This window comes from Anomaloglossus baeobatrachus, unplaced genomic scaffold (assembly GCF_048569485.1).
Source record: "Anomaloglossus baeobatrachus isolate aAnoBae1 unplaced genomic scaffold, aAnoBae1.hap1 Scaffold_220, whole genome shotgun sequence".
Lineage (NCBI taxonomy): Eukaryota > Metazoa > Chordata > Amphibia > Anura > Aromobatidae > Anomaloglossus > Anomaloglossus baeobatrachus.
Window position 1 is genome coordinate 289,194 of NW_027441990.1, and position 14,695 is coordinate 303,888.

Genomic DNA, 14,695 nt, shown 5'->3' on the forward strand with positions numbered 1-14,695 from the left:
TTATGCGTCACAAAATGGTGTGGGACTGGTAATAGAATCTGCTTACAACGTATTGTTGACTTGTGCTTAGCACAAAGAAAGGGAATCTTTCTGGATATGTACTCTGGACACATTAGAACCCAAGGGCTTAAACCGTGAATATGAAGTACAGACTTGATTCATTGGGCCGTGCACCATGTCACCATGTGTGCAATTGCATTGTCCAATGGCTCACAATGGTTATGCGTTTTCATTGGATGGATAATCGAAGCCATGTTTTTTTCCTTTCTCTTGGGTTTGTTGTGTGAGTAGACTATAGGATTAAGTTAGTTACCGCAGGCAGTGGATTTAGCTTCCTGTCTTTGGTCCAGTGGTAGATTGATTGTTTGGTCTATGAGCTGTTATGGGTTTTAATCCAGGTGAATGCCCATGGGCTGCTTATAACTGTGTGAAATATGTAGTTTTACTGGGCTGGGATGAGAGAATCCATCGAAGCATGGTGTAGGGATTGTGGTTCCTGTGTGCTAAGAAGAAAGGCTGGCACCAGCCAGAAAGCCCCATTACAGCCAATAATCAACCGCTAGCCGCTGGAACTCGTTGCTCTAGATCATGTCAAACTCACACCAAGCAGGAATAGATACATTAGCCCACCATCCCACCCAAAGAGCAACTTCTGCTGCGCAGCTGGCTTTCTAGGCAGCAGCGCTATCGTGATGTCAGCGGGGGACATTGTGACAAGCCAGTGTTCCGTCACTTCATGTTGTGCACTGTTCAAACGGAAAATACATCAACAGGCAGACTACAGAAAAGCTTACTAACAAAGGTTAGAGAGGGGCTTTCTCAGAGGGCTTTTTACAGTTTGTCTATTCCCAATTAGCCGTTTAAGTATGCTTAATGAAAGTACTAATTCTTTCATAGGCCGCCCATTCTTAGTATTTGACGTTCCTTATATTGCGGTATCAGGCTTCGCAGCAGGTTGCAAAACATTCATCACCCATGACTGTCCCCAATTGGGCTCAGAAGCTAAATGTCTATCATGACCTCTCTTTTTGAAAGTCCAAGAGCAAGCAAACTCTTCCTCCAGGAGAGGGAGCCAACAGATCACTAAAGACATCATCATTGCTCAAAGAAAACACCGAAAAACAATGGAAGCTTTAATTGGAGTGGAATCTGATAGACAGCACCTGATGCCAAGTCTGCATCTTCTAACACCTGCAGTCACTGCAGCAGCTGAATCCAATGTGTCCAAAAGGGATCTATTCTATTCAATTGCAAATGATCTAGATAAGACTGAGAATAAGATACTGCACGGGACATAGCAGAGTTGGTCAAGTTGAGTGGAGATGAGTTTGCTATTTGGCACAGCTTTTGCATCAATAAAGCAAGTAAAAGGTGTGAAAGATAAAAAAAAGGGTGAAAGTGTGAAAAGTGAATTGGCCAAATTGAGGTGCATATAAAGTTTTTGCTTTCTTTCAATTCACTAATGGGGCTCATTTGAATCAGGTGAATTGAGTTCTGCTTTTGGAAACTGGGTTAAGAAGGGGTGCACCGGTCCTGGAGGTACTGCAATACCAGGTCAATGCGTGGAGTGGACAGAGCAAGATTTTTTCCATCTCCTTGTTCTAAAAATCCATTTAATATATGGTCCCCAGAGAGGGGACGTATCAGATATTAAACTGATAAGAACAGATTTAATTTTTTTTTTTTTCTGTTTATCAGTAGGACTTCAAAATAACAAAGGTGATCGCCTCCCGTTGCCTGGGAACCGTCCAGGCACAAGAGGGCTATGTGTCACCAGAAGGCGCACACACTTCCTCAAGGCCGGCAGACGTGCAATCCCAGGCACCTTCCAGTACCGACCAAGGTAGCGTCCTCCGAAACTACACTTGATCTTAGCCAAAAGGCCGAGAAGCTATAACCCGAATTGGTTACGGCCTTGAGTGGCACCCTGGCCTATACCGGACACATCTTAGGGAGAGGGAGACAAACCCACGCCTACAGAAGACATTTTGTCACCCAAGCCAACCCTTGAAAAGGCTGTTTTGCAGAGCAACAACAAGAAGAATGATGCTTTTTGCAGCCGCCGCCCACTGCAATTAATCTGAATAACTCCTCCTCCTCCAAGCACCTCCCCTCCCCCTTGCAGTCTTTCCAATTCATGATACAAAAAGACGGACGGACAGGACAGGACAGGACAGGCTGCCTGACTTTCCGTCACTGCCACCCTTTGCCATCCTTGCCCGTAGAAAGCCCTTTCATCATCCCCAAACCCTAATCTTTTCCCTTCCCTTCCCAGCTGCGTCTCACTCCCTTTCATTAGGAAGTGAGCGCAGCCTTTTCTCCGTTCTGCACATGCGCGACGTTAAACACAAATGCGCAGGCGTGCGTTCCATTAGCCTCACTGCATTCCACTCCCATACAGGAAGTGGGCGCAGCTATTACTACGGTCGCACATAAAAGAACCCACGGCCACCACTGCACACAGCTGACTCCACCACAGGACACCCACTTCTACACCAACGCAGGTAAGACAGGATCGGCACCTCTATGCTCCCGTTACAATCAGGCTCAGTCACCATGTGATAACGCTCTCAACTCTTTAGTTGCAGGCTCCCCTTGCTTCACCTCCACTGGCTGTGCTGCCATTTCCTCTCCCACCTGGAAGGTATACTTTATTCCACTATTTTCCTGTTTCTCTCTTCCCCCTTTTCCCATAACCTACTTTTATCTGCATTTGTGGGGTATCTATATGCTATTTACATCATAGTTTTATTCATTAATATGGAAGGGAAGAGTGCCCATGAGAGTGTTGAACTGCGGAGAGCAAGAGATTAAGCTGCTCCGATTTGCCAGATACACATGCTATCCAAACAGCAGCATCCACCATTGCTTCAGCCCACCCATTCAGTGACAGCTCACCAAGTCAGCCAGAGGAGTGGTGTAAGGAATTACACGTAGGCACTGACTCCACACCTTCACATCACAAGAAGGGGGTCTACAGGCTAGTGCAAGAATACGAGCAAGTCTTCAGCAAACATCCGCTAGACTTTTGAAGAATAAAAGGGGTCAAACACTACATCCCCACAAGTGCACACCCACCCATCAAAGAGAGATATAAGCCAAAACTACCTGCACATTACCAGTGTACCAAGGACATGTTGAGCAACATGAAGGAGGCTGGGGTTATCCGTGACAGTTGTAGCCTCTGGGCAGCTCCGTTGGTCCTGTTAAAGAAGAAGGACAGCACCACTCCCCTGTATTGAGGAATAGCTAGCTGCATTGAGAACTGCAAATTATTTTTCTACCCTTGATCTCACTAGTCGCTATTGGCAAGTGTCCGTTGCTGAGGCAGACCGGGAGAAGACCGCCTTTGCCACCCCGATGGGTCTCTGCGAGTTCAAAAGCATGCCCTTCGAGCTGTGCAATTTGCCAGGAACCTTCCAGAGGCTGATGGAATGCTGCTTGGGACACCGAAACTTTGAAACGGTACTGCTATACCTTTATGATGTTATTGTTTATTCTAAAGCAAACAAGATTTTAGGGTGTATAAAAAGGGAGATTAGATCCGGTGATCCCAACGTATTGTTAACCCTCTATAAATCACTTGTAAGGCCACATCTGGAATATGGGGTAAAGTCCTGAGCAGGTTGATAACCATTGGTTTGAGCATGGTAGGGTGTAGTGCGCATCTTCCTGCATCGGTAAAAGCTGCAGAAGTCCTTGAAGATTTCCGCTTCAAAGGCAGTGCCTTGATCTGTGAGGACTCTCTCTGAGTAGCCATGAGGTCTGCATAAGTGTGCTTGGAAGACCTTCGCTGCAGTATGGGCCATTAGATCTTTGACTTGTACCACAACCATAAATCTCGAGTAGTTGTCTACCATCGTAAGTGCATACGTGAGCTCGCCTCGATATTCTGCAACAAAACTCCCTTTTTCGATTTCAGTTTCAGCAAACACTCCTCTTCCTGTAGAAAATATTTATCATTACCTAAGACAGTCATTCTAATGCATGACAATATTAAGGCAATTTAGTTAAAACTTGTTTTAACTCACCTTTAAGGGGATTGATGTATTTCATGGTCAATCCAGGTTTGTCAGTGATGGCACTGACATAATGTATGGCGTCTTTTTCGGGCGTTATCCTTTGCCTTTTCATTGTGAAAATCCAGTTGCCTATATCAAAGCAAATTCTACTACTTGTAAAGTATGCAGAAAATGAAATGTAGAACATATAACATCAACTGCTTAGGAACGCATCATAGGTTAGTACTTAAAAGGATATTGTCATGTTCTAGTCATAATGCAAGCTGGACATTTTTCATGTTACCCTGTAATCGCCGGCCTGTTCTAATGCTCACAAGCCAAGATATAGGCTCAGCTGCTAAGGCTTCCCTCTGCCTTCTGAATGAAACTTGAATATGTCTGGCTCACTGTGTATATAGCAGGTGCTCAGAAAAAATAAGAGTCAATTCAATAGAAATAGCTCTGGCACACTATAGTGATCAATAACGTAAGAAAAGAACTCTTGGAATGCTGAAAATTCTTTATTTGTGCAAAAGGATAATTCATCCAACGTTTCGACCTTGTTTTTAGGTCTTTATCAAGGATAAAGTTATCTAAGATCATAAAGGGTTACAAAACCATATAAACACGTAATTAGTACATAGTACAACATAACAGTACAATATATTGCTACTTGAGAGTACAATGGGTCAAATGACCATGATGCACATACAAAAAATTTTTCCAAAGCCATAGTGAAAACATTTGTACTGAGGAAAGAAAATTTCCACATGACCTATCTGGAGAAACATTCTGGATCAAACAACCAAAAATAGTCAAGCAGGTAAATACACACCTATATGGATAACAGGATGATATGTGTTCAATTGTATAGCGTCATTGCCATTAAGGTACAAATGGAAAACTTGCAATCCTATATAGTGAAGGAAATGAACACATATCATATCAAAGAACACAGGAACATGGGTGTGAGAAAAACCTCAATGTTTATACTTTGTTCTTTATAATGGTGTGAACATGTATATGTCTCAGTACCTTATGCACTTGAGAATTCTAGTGAGTAGATGATGAAAGCCTATTTCAGAACTGGAATCGGTAAATAATTGTAGGTGGAATCTAAATGAAAAGATGGTACAAGTGTTATCATGACACGTGGGCTATAACACAATGGACCGTGTGACAAAGAAGAAAGGAGAGAAAGAAGAGGAAGAAAATGCAACTACCTGTAACATTACGTGATAGTCACTGGTAAGTATCACTTGACAATTCAAGTGAAAAAGGATTCCTTTATTAAAGGGTTCTCAGTCGCCTCAGGATCATGAAATACTAGGGTAAATGATATGAGAATGGGTAAGAAGCACCACTAAAGGAAATATGAGATGCAGGACATATATCTATAAACCCCTGAACTACATGATAGAAATAAAAAGAAGAAAAAAGAAAAAAAAGAAGAAAGAAGAAGAACACATAGAATGCGGAAAGAGAATGGGTACAACTACCTGAGTTACTGCAGGGAGGCCCCTGGTTGGTATTGTGAGGGTTAGTGGAATTCCTTCACTGAAGGGTTCTCAGTTGCCTCAGGTTCGTGAAAAATGCTATAGACAAATAATGCCCGGAGAAAAGGGGTTCATATACAGCGAATAATGGTAATACAAGGTACATGTGTCACATGTAATAGTATATATATATATATTGTACTAAGCTCTACACCAGAAATAGAAAGTAGTCCCTCTGCCTTCTGTCTAGGTGCCCTGAGTTATGTCCTGTAAACTGTCACAGCGACCCAGACACACATGTGTAGTAGGGGAATATCCCTGCTGAGATGCCAGTGCTAGAGCACTCGTTTGCTGTGGAGTTGAACGCTATGTGAGCAGTTCTTACCTTCAATGAGCAGAAGTCTCTTTTTTCAGATTTCAATATCTCTGTGGGTATCTGGCAGAAATATGGAATACTCTTTACTGCTAAGACCCTGTACACCACTCCCACTAAAGGGGGCTTTACACGCTGCGACATCGCTAATGCGGAGTCGTTGGGGTCACGGAATTTGTGACGCACATCCGGCCGCATTAGCGATGTTGCTGCGTGTGACACCGATGAGCGATTTTGCATCGTTGCAAAAACGTGCAAAATCGCTCATCGGTGACATGGGTCTCCATTCTCGATTATCGTTACTGCAGCAGTAACGATGTAGTTCGTCGCTCCTGCGGCAGCACACATCGCTCCGTGTGACACCGCAGAAACGAGGAACCTCTCCTTACCTGCCTCCCAGCCGCTATGAGGAAGGAAGGAGGTGGGCGGGATGTTCCGGCCACTCATCTCCGCCCCTTCGCTGCTATTGGGCGGTCGCTCAGTGACGTCGCTGTGACGCCGCACGGACCGCCCCCTTAGAAAGGAGGCGGTTCGCCGGTCACAGCGACGTCGCCGGGCAGGTAAGTATGTGTGACGGGTCTGGTCGGTGTTGTGCAGCATGGGCAGCGATTTGCCCGTGTCGCGCAACAGATGGGGGCGGGTATCCACACTAGCGATATCGGGACCGATATCGCAGTGTGTAAAGTAGCCTTTAATAAACTGTGTAAAGGATTTTAAGTAAAAATCCACAATAAACCAGCGCTAGATGGGTTTTTATAATTTTATTAATAGACCACAAATAAAAAAATTTTTGCTATCCTTGTTTCAAGACAGAGTATTTGATAATATACAATACACTGATTATTACTAAAACCAAGGACCACATAAAACAAGGACCACATAAAATAAAAAATGAAAGTAATGAGAATAAAATTCTTTTGTATAACCAATTAACTTCGAGGTGATACAATATTCACATTGATTTAGTTTTACCAGTCTAATGTAATGCCCCGGCCGGTGGCATATATTTTGTTTGGTTAATAATTTAGACTTATACAATGAAAGATGTACTATACCACCCCTGGCTAACTTACAAGTTTTAAGTTGTACAATATAAGTTTGCGACGTTATATTCGCCCCCAGGGCCTGGGGGAATAAACCTCACAACAACTTGACCGCAAAAAACACCCCGGATTTCTCCGTTGATTAGGCTGGAACCGCTATGTACAGGATTGACCTGTTAGACTTCCAGAGCGGACGTTTTGAGGCCAGTGGCCGCGACTAGTGCTGGCTCTGGGGGAGATGTATGGTTACCGACATCCCTCTTTACAGAGCCTTTATAACACTTCACAAGGCCACAAACCAGCCGGTCCCGTATTCTCCCAAATGTACTTTCGAAATCAAGCAGTACGAAGCCACTGAAAGCACCAAGATGTTGGCTGCGGACAACAATAAGATCAGCGGTAACTACTCAGCCTCTCCAGCGGGCAGTCCAGACCGTATCCAGTGTCAGCTGACTGATTCCACACAGGAGGAAGTTGCTTGGCAGGTTAGCACCACACAAGGCTCCGATCCGCTTCCAAACGAGCAATGCAGAACCGCTGGAGGTACCAATGTATCCTGGTTGCAGACAAAGGAAATGTCAGCGGTAACCTCTCAACCTCTCCAGCAGGCAATCCGTACCGTGTCCAGTGGAAGCCGGTTGATTCCACACGAGGGAGAGATTACTTGGCAGGTTATCACCGCACAGGTGAGGTAGGCAAAAACAGAGTCCTGATCCGACGCGCGTTTCGGGGGCGTGTAACGGCCCCCTTCCTCAAGGATAACTCAGCTGTTGCCTAGAGCACTATTTATGCATACATTTAATTGGTTATAATTTGCATAAAATTAAACAATGTTTAAATTCAACCAACATTCAATGACCACTACATATATCAATTTGTGAAAGACCGTTCATAATAGCCATATAATATAATTATGTGCAAAGGTTTTTCTAAAGGTTTTTCTAAAAAGACCTATATATAGCCTTGCTTGTATCATCATATACTGGGAAGACAATGTGTATATATGCATATGCTTTTTTACAACAATAAATTTAACAAAAGGACATCATAAAGGTGTAATATAAATTTGCTATAATATGAAAAGCCCCTTATATCTACATCAACCTTGGGCAAGTGAAGCACCAATTTTAATATATATTATGCATATATACACATATATCTCCATGACAATCGCTTTTTTTTTTTTTTTTTTTTTTTTCCTTCTCTCCGTATTATTATCAGTACCTATTACTCCTCTACCTATAAAAATATAAATTAATTAAAAGCAAACAGTTCTATATCATTATTGAGTCCATATGGTTTCAAGGTGTTCAATTCAAAAATCCATTGGCTTTCTGCTCGTGACATTTTTTTAATGAAATCGCCACCTCTCCAATCCTTAGTTATTTTTTGTACGCCCCATACTTGGGATCCTTTAAAGGACCCTCCATGTTTTAACACATAATGTCTGGATAGGGGGTGCTTAGTACATTTATTTTTAACACTTCTAATGTGCTCACCCACCCTTTTCCATAGGGGTCTAATAGTTCTCCCAATGTATTTTTTCTGACAGGGACATTGAATGCAATATACTACTCCCTTTGATTGACATGTAATAAATTCTCTAATCATGACTTCTGACTGCCCCTGTAAGAAGGATTTCCGTGAAATATTTTTTGTATTCTTACATACTATACAGCTTTTGCATGGAAAAAAACCTTTCAGGCCAAATAATCCTCCCTTATTAGGTGCTGTAAGATTACGTATGGTGGGTGCCACTAAATTGCCAATATTGTTTGCCTTCCTATATATGAATATAACGTCGCAAACTTATATTGTACAACTTAAAACTTGTAAGTTAGCCAGGGGTGGTATAGTACATCTTTCATTGTATAAGTCTAAATTATTAACCAAACAAAATATATGCCACCGGCCGGGGCATTACATTAGACTGGTAAAACTAAATCAATGTGAATATTGTATCACCTCGAAGTTAATTGGTTATACAAAAGAATTTTATTCTCATTACTTTCATTTTTTATTTTATGTGGTCCTTGTTTTATGTGGTCCTTGGTTTTAGTAATAATCAGTGTATTGTATATTATCAAATACTCTGTCTTGAAACAAGGATAGCAAAAAAATTTTTATTTGTGGTCTATTAATAAAATTATAAAAACCCATCTAGCGCTGGTTTATTGTGGATTTTTACTTAAAATCCTTTACATAGTTTATTAAAGGCTACTTTACACACTGCGATATCGGTCCCGATATCGCTAGTGTGGATACCCGCCCCCATCTGTTGCGCGACACGGGCAAATCGCTGCCCATGCTGCACAACACCGACCAGACCCGTCACACATACTTACCTGCCCGGCGACGTCGCTGTGACCGGCGAACCGCCTCCTTTCTAAGGGGGCGGTCCGTGCGGCGTCACAGCGACGTCACTGAGCGACCGCCCAATAGCAGCGGAGGGGCGGAGATGAGTGGCCGGAACATCCCGCCCACCTCCTTCCTTCCTCATAGCGGCTGGGAGGCAGGTAAGGAGAGGTTCCTCGTTTCTGCGGTGTCACACGGAGCGATGTGTGCTGCCGCAGGAGCGACGAACTACATCGTTACTGCTGCAGTAACGATAATCGAGAATGGAGACCCATGTCACCGATGAGCGATTTTGCACGTTTTTGCAGCGATGCAAAATCGCTCATCGGTGTCACACGCAGCAACATCGCTAATGCGGCCGGATGTGCGTCACAAATTCCGTGACCCCAACGACTCCGCATTAGCGATGTCGCAGCGTGTAAAGCCCCCTTTAGTGGGAGTGGTGTACAGGGTCTTAGCAGTAAAGAGTATTCCATATTTCTGCCAGATACCCACAGAGATATTGAAATCTGAAAAAAGAGACTTCTGCTCATTGAAGGTAAGAACTGCTCACATAGCGTTCAACTCCACAGCAAACGAGTGCTCTAGCACTGGCATCTCAGCAGGGATATTCCCCTACTACACATGTGTGTCTGGGTCCCTGTGACAGTTTACAGGACATAACTCAGGGCACCTAGACAGAAGGCAGAGGGACTACTTTCTATTTCTGGTGTAGAGCTTAGTACAATATATATATATATACTATTACATGTGACACATGTACCTTGTATTACCATTATTCGCTGTATATGAACCCCTTTTCTCCGGGCATTATTTGTCTATAGCATTTTTCACGAACCTGAGGCAACTGAGAACCCTTCAGTGAAGGAATTCCACTAACCCTCACAATACCAACCAGGGGCCTCCCTGCAGTAACTCAGGTAGTTGTACCCATTCTCTTTCCGCATTCTATGTGTTCTTCTTCTTTCTTCTTTTTTTTCTTTTTTCTTCTTTTTATTTCTATCATGTAGTTCAGGGGTTTATAGATATATGTCCTGCATCTCATATTTCCTTTAGTGGTGCTTCTTACCCATTCTCATATCATTTACCCTAGTATTTCATGATCCTGAGGCGACTGAGAACCCTTTAATAAAGGAATCCTTTTTCACTTGAATTGTCAAGTGATACTTACCAGTGACTATCACGTAATGTTACAGGTAGTTGCATTTTCTTCCTCTTCTTTCTCTCCTTTCTTCTTTGTCACACGGTCCATTGTGTTATAGCCCACGTGTCATGATAACACTTGTACCATCTTTTCATTTAGATTCCACCTACAATTATTTACCGATTCCAGTTCTGAAATAGGCTTTCATGATCTACTCACTAGAATTCTCAAGTGCATAAGGTACTGAGACATATACATGTTCACACCATTATAAAGAACAAAGTATAAACATTGAGGTTTTTCTCACACCCATGTTCCTGTGTTCTTTGATATGATATGTGTTCATTTCCTTCACTATATAGGATTGCAAGTTTTCCATTTGTACCTTAATGGCAATGACGCTATACAATTGAACACATATCATCCTGTTATTCATATAGGTGTGTATTTACCTGCTTGACTATTTTTGGTTGTTTGATCCAGAATGTTTCTCCAGATAGGTCATGTGGAAATTTTCTTTCCTCAGTACAAATGTTTTCACTATGGCTTTGGAAAAATTTTTTGTATGTGCATCATGGTCATTTGACCCATTGTACTCTCAAGTAGCAATATATTGTACTGTTATGTTGTACTATGTACTAATTACGTGTTTATATGGTTTTGTAACCCTTTATGATCTTAGATAACTTTATCCTTGATAAAGACCTAAAAACAAGGTCGAAACGTTGGATGAATTATCCTTTTGCACAAATAAAGAATTTTCAGCATTCCAAGAGTTCTTTTCTTACGTTATTGATCACTATAGTGTGCCAGAGCTATTTCTATTGAATTGACTCTTATTTTTTCTGAGCACCTGCTATATACACAGTGAGCCAGACATATTCAAGTTTCATTCAGAAGGCAGAGGGAAGCCTTAGCAGCTGAGCCTATATCTTGGCTTGTGAGCATTAGAACAGGCCGGCGATTACAGGGTAACATGAAAAATGTCCAGCTTGCATTATGACTAGAACATGACAATATCCTTTTAAGTACTAACCTATGATGCGTTCCTAAGCAGTTGATGTTATATGTTCTACATTTCATTTTCTGCATACTTTACAAGTAGTAGAATTTGCTTTGATATAGGCAACTGGATTTTCACAATGAAAAGGCAAAGGATAACGCCCGAAAAAGACGCCATACATTATGTCAGTGCCATCACTGACAAACCTGGATTGACCATGAAATACATCAATCCCCTTAAAGGTGAGTTAAAACAAGTTTTAACTAAATTGCCTTAATATTGTCATGCATTAGAATGACTGTCTTAGGTAATGATAAATATTTTCTACAGGAAGAGGAGTGTTTGCTGAAACTGAAATCGAAAAAGGGAGTTTTGTTGCAGAATATCGAGGCGAGCTCACGTATGCACTTACGATGGTAGACAACTACTCGAGATTTATGGTTGTGGTACAAGTCAAAGATCTAATGGCCCATACTGCAGCGAAGGTCTTCCAAGCACACTTATGCAGACCTCATGGCTACTCAGAGAGAGTCCTCACAGATCAAGGCACAGCCTTTGAAGCGGAAATCTTCAAGGACTTCTGCAGCTTTTACCGATGCAGGAAGATGCGCACTACACCCTACCATGCTCAAACCAATGGTTATCAACCTGCTCAGGACTTTACCCCATATTCCAGATGTGGCCTTACAAGTGATTTATAGAGGGTTAACAATACGTTGGGATCACCGGATCTAATCTCCCTTTTTATACACCCTAAAATCTTGTTTGCTTTAGAATAAACAATAACATCATAAAGGTATAGCAGTACCGTTTCAAAGTTTCGGTGTCCCAAGCAGCATTCCATCAGCCTCTGGAAGGTTCCTGGCAAATTGCACAGCTCGAAGGGCATGCTTTTGAACTCGCAGAGACCCATCGGGGTGGCAAAGGCGGTCTTCTCCCGGTCTGCCTCAGCAACGGACACTTGCCAATAGCGACTAGTGAGATCAAGGGTAGAAAAATAATTTGCAGTTCTCAATGCAGCTAGCTATTCCTCAATACAGGGGAGTGGTGCTGTCCTTCTTCTTTAACAGGACCAACGGAGCTGCCCAGAGGCTACAACTGTCACGGATAACCCCAGCCTCCTTCATGTTGCTCAACATGTCCTTGGTACACTGGTAATGTGCAGGTAGTTTTGGCTTATATCTCTCTTTGATGGGTGGGTGTGCACTTGTGGGGATGTAGTGTTTGACCCCTTTTATTCTTCAAAAGTCTAGCGGATGTTTGCTGAAGACTTGCTCGTATTCTTGCACTAGCCTGTAGACCCCCTTCTTGTGATGTGAAGGTGTGGAGTCAGTGCCTACGTGTAATTCCTTACACCACTCCTATGGCTGACTTGGTGAGCTGTCACTGAATGGGTGGGCTGAAGCAATGGTGGATGCTGCTGTTTGGATAGCATGTGTATCTACTGAGAACAGCTTATCAATGGTGGCAAATCGGAGCAGCTTAATTTCTTGCTCTCCGCAGTTCAACACTCTCATGGGCACTCTTCCCTTCCATATTAATGAATAAAACTATGATGTAAATAGCATATAGATACCCCACAAATGTAGATAAAAGTAGGTTATGGGAAAAGGGGGAAGAGAGAAACAGGAAAATAGTGGAATAAAGTATACCTTCCAGGTGGGAGAGGAAATGGCAGCACAGCCAGTGGAGGTGAAGCAAGGGGAGCCTGCAACTAAAGAGTTGAGAGCGTTATCACATGGTGACTGAGCCTGATTGTAACGGGAGCATAGAGGTGCCGATCCTGTCTTACCTGCGTTGGTGTAGAAGTGGGTGTCCTGTGGTGGAGTCAGCTATGTGCAGTGGTGGCCGTGGGTTCTTTTATGTGCGACCGTAGTAATAGCTGCGCCCACTTCCTGTATGGGAGTGGAATGCAGTGAGGGTAATGGAACGCACGCCTGCGCATTTGTGTTTAACGTCGCGCATGTGCAGAACGGAGAAAAGGCTGCGCTCACTTCCTAATGAAAGGGATTGAGACGCATCTGGGAAGGGAAGGGAAAAGATTAGGGTTTGGGGATGATGAAAGGGCTTTCTACGGACAAGGATGGCAAAGGGTGGCAGTGACGGAAAGTCAGGCAGCCTGTCCTGTCCTGTCCTGTCCGTCCGTCTTTTTGTATCATGAATTGGAAAGACTGCAAGGGGGAGGGGAGGTGCTTGTGTCCAAAAGGAGGAGTTATTCAGATTCATTGCAGTGGGCGGCGGCTGCAAAAAGCACCATTCTTCTTGTTTTTGCTCTGCAAAACAGCCTTTTCAAGGGTTGGCTTGGGTGACAAAATGTCTTCTGTAGGCGTGGGTTTGTCTCCCTCTCCCTAAGATGTGTCCGGTATAGGCCAGGGTGCCACTCAAGGCCGTAACCAATTCGGGTTATAGCTTCTCGGCCTTTTGGCTAAGATCAAGTGTAGTTTCGGAGGACGCTACCTTGGTCGGTACTGGAAGGTGCCTGGGATTGCACGTCTGCCGGCCTTGAGGAAGTGTGTGCGCCTTCTGGTGACACATAGCCCTCTTGTGCCTGGACGGTTCCCAGGCAACGGGAGGCGATCACCTTTGTTATTTTGAAGTCCTACTGATAAACAGAAAAAAAAAAAAATTAAATCTGTTCTTATCAGTTTAATATCTGATACGTCCCCTCTCTGGGGACCATATATTAAATGGATTTTTAGAACAAGGAGATGGAAAAAATCTTGCTCTGTCCACTCCACGCATTGACCTGGTATTGCAGTACCTCCAGGACCGGTGCACCCCTTCTTAACCCAGTTTCCAAAAGCAGAACTCAATTCACCTGATTCAAATGAGCCCCATTAGTGAATTGAAAGAAAGCAAAAACTTTATATGCACCTCAATTTGGCCAATTCACTTTTCACACTTTCACCCTTTTTTTTATCTTTCACACCTTTTACTTGCTTTATTGATGCAAAAAGCTGTGCCAAATAGCAAACTCATCTCCACTCAACTTGACCAACTCTGCTATGTCCCGTGCAGTATCTTATTCTCAGTCTTATCTAGATCATTTGCAATTGAATAGAATAGATCCCTTTTGGCTGCTTATGACTGTGTAAAATATGTAGTTTTACTGGGCTGGGATGAGAGAATCCATTGAAGCATGGTGTAGGGATTGTGGTTCCTGTGTGCTAAGAAGAGAGGCTGGCACCAGCCAGAAAGCCCCATTGCAGCCAATAATCACTTAATAACTTTTTCAACTTGTCATCATATGGGAGGCCTTCCATTCCTTGTAGTAGTCTAG

General features: G+C 43.0%; 2 pseudogenes; one reads left to right on the forward strand and one right to left on the reverse strand.

The window, feature by feature from the left end:
* Nucleotides 1-1,517: 1,517 nt before the first annotated feature.
* On the reverse strand, nt 1,518-1,724 carry LOC142261434 (U2 spliceosomal RNA; annotated as a pseudogene).
* Nucleotides 1,725-13,991: 12,267 nt separating this feature from the next.
* On the forward strand, nt 13,992-14,198 carry LOC142261435 (U2 spliceosomal RNA; annotated as a pseudogene).
* Nucleotides 14,199-14,695: the final 497 nt, after the last annotated feature.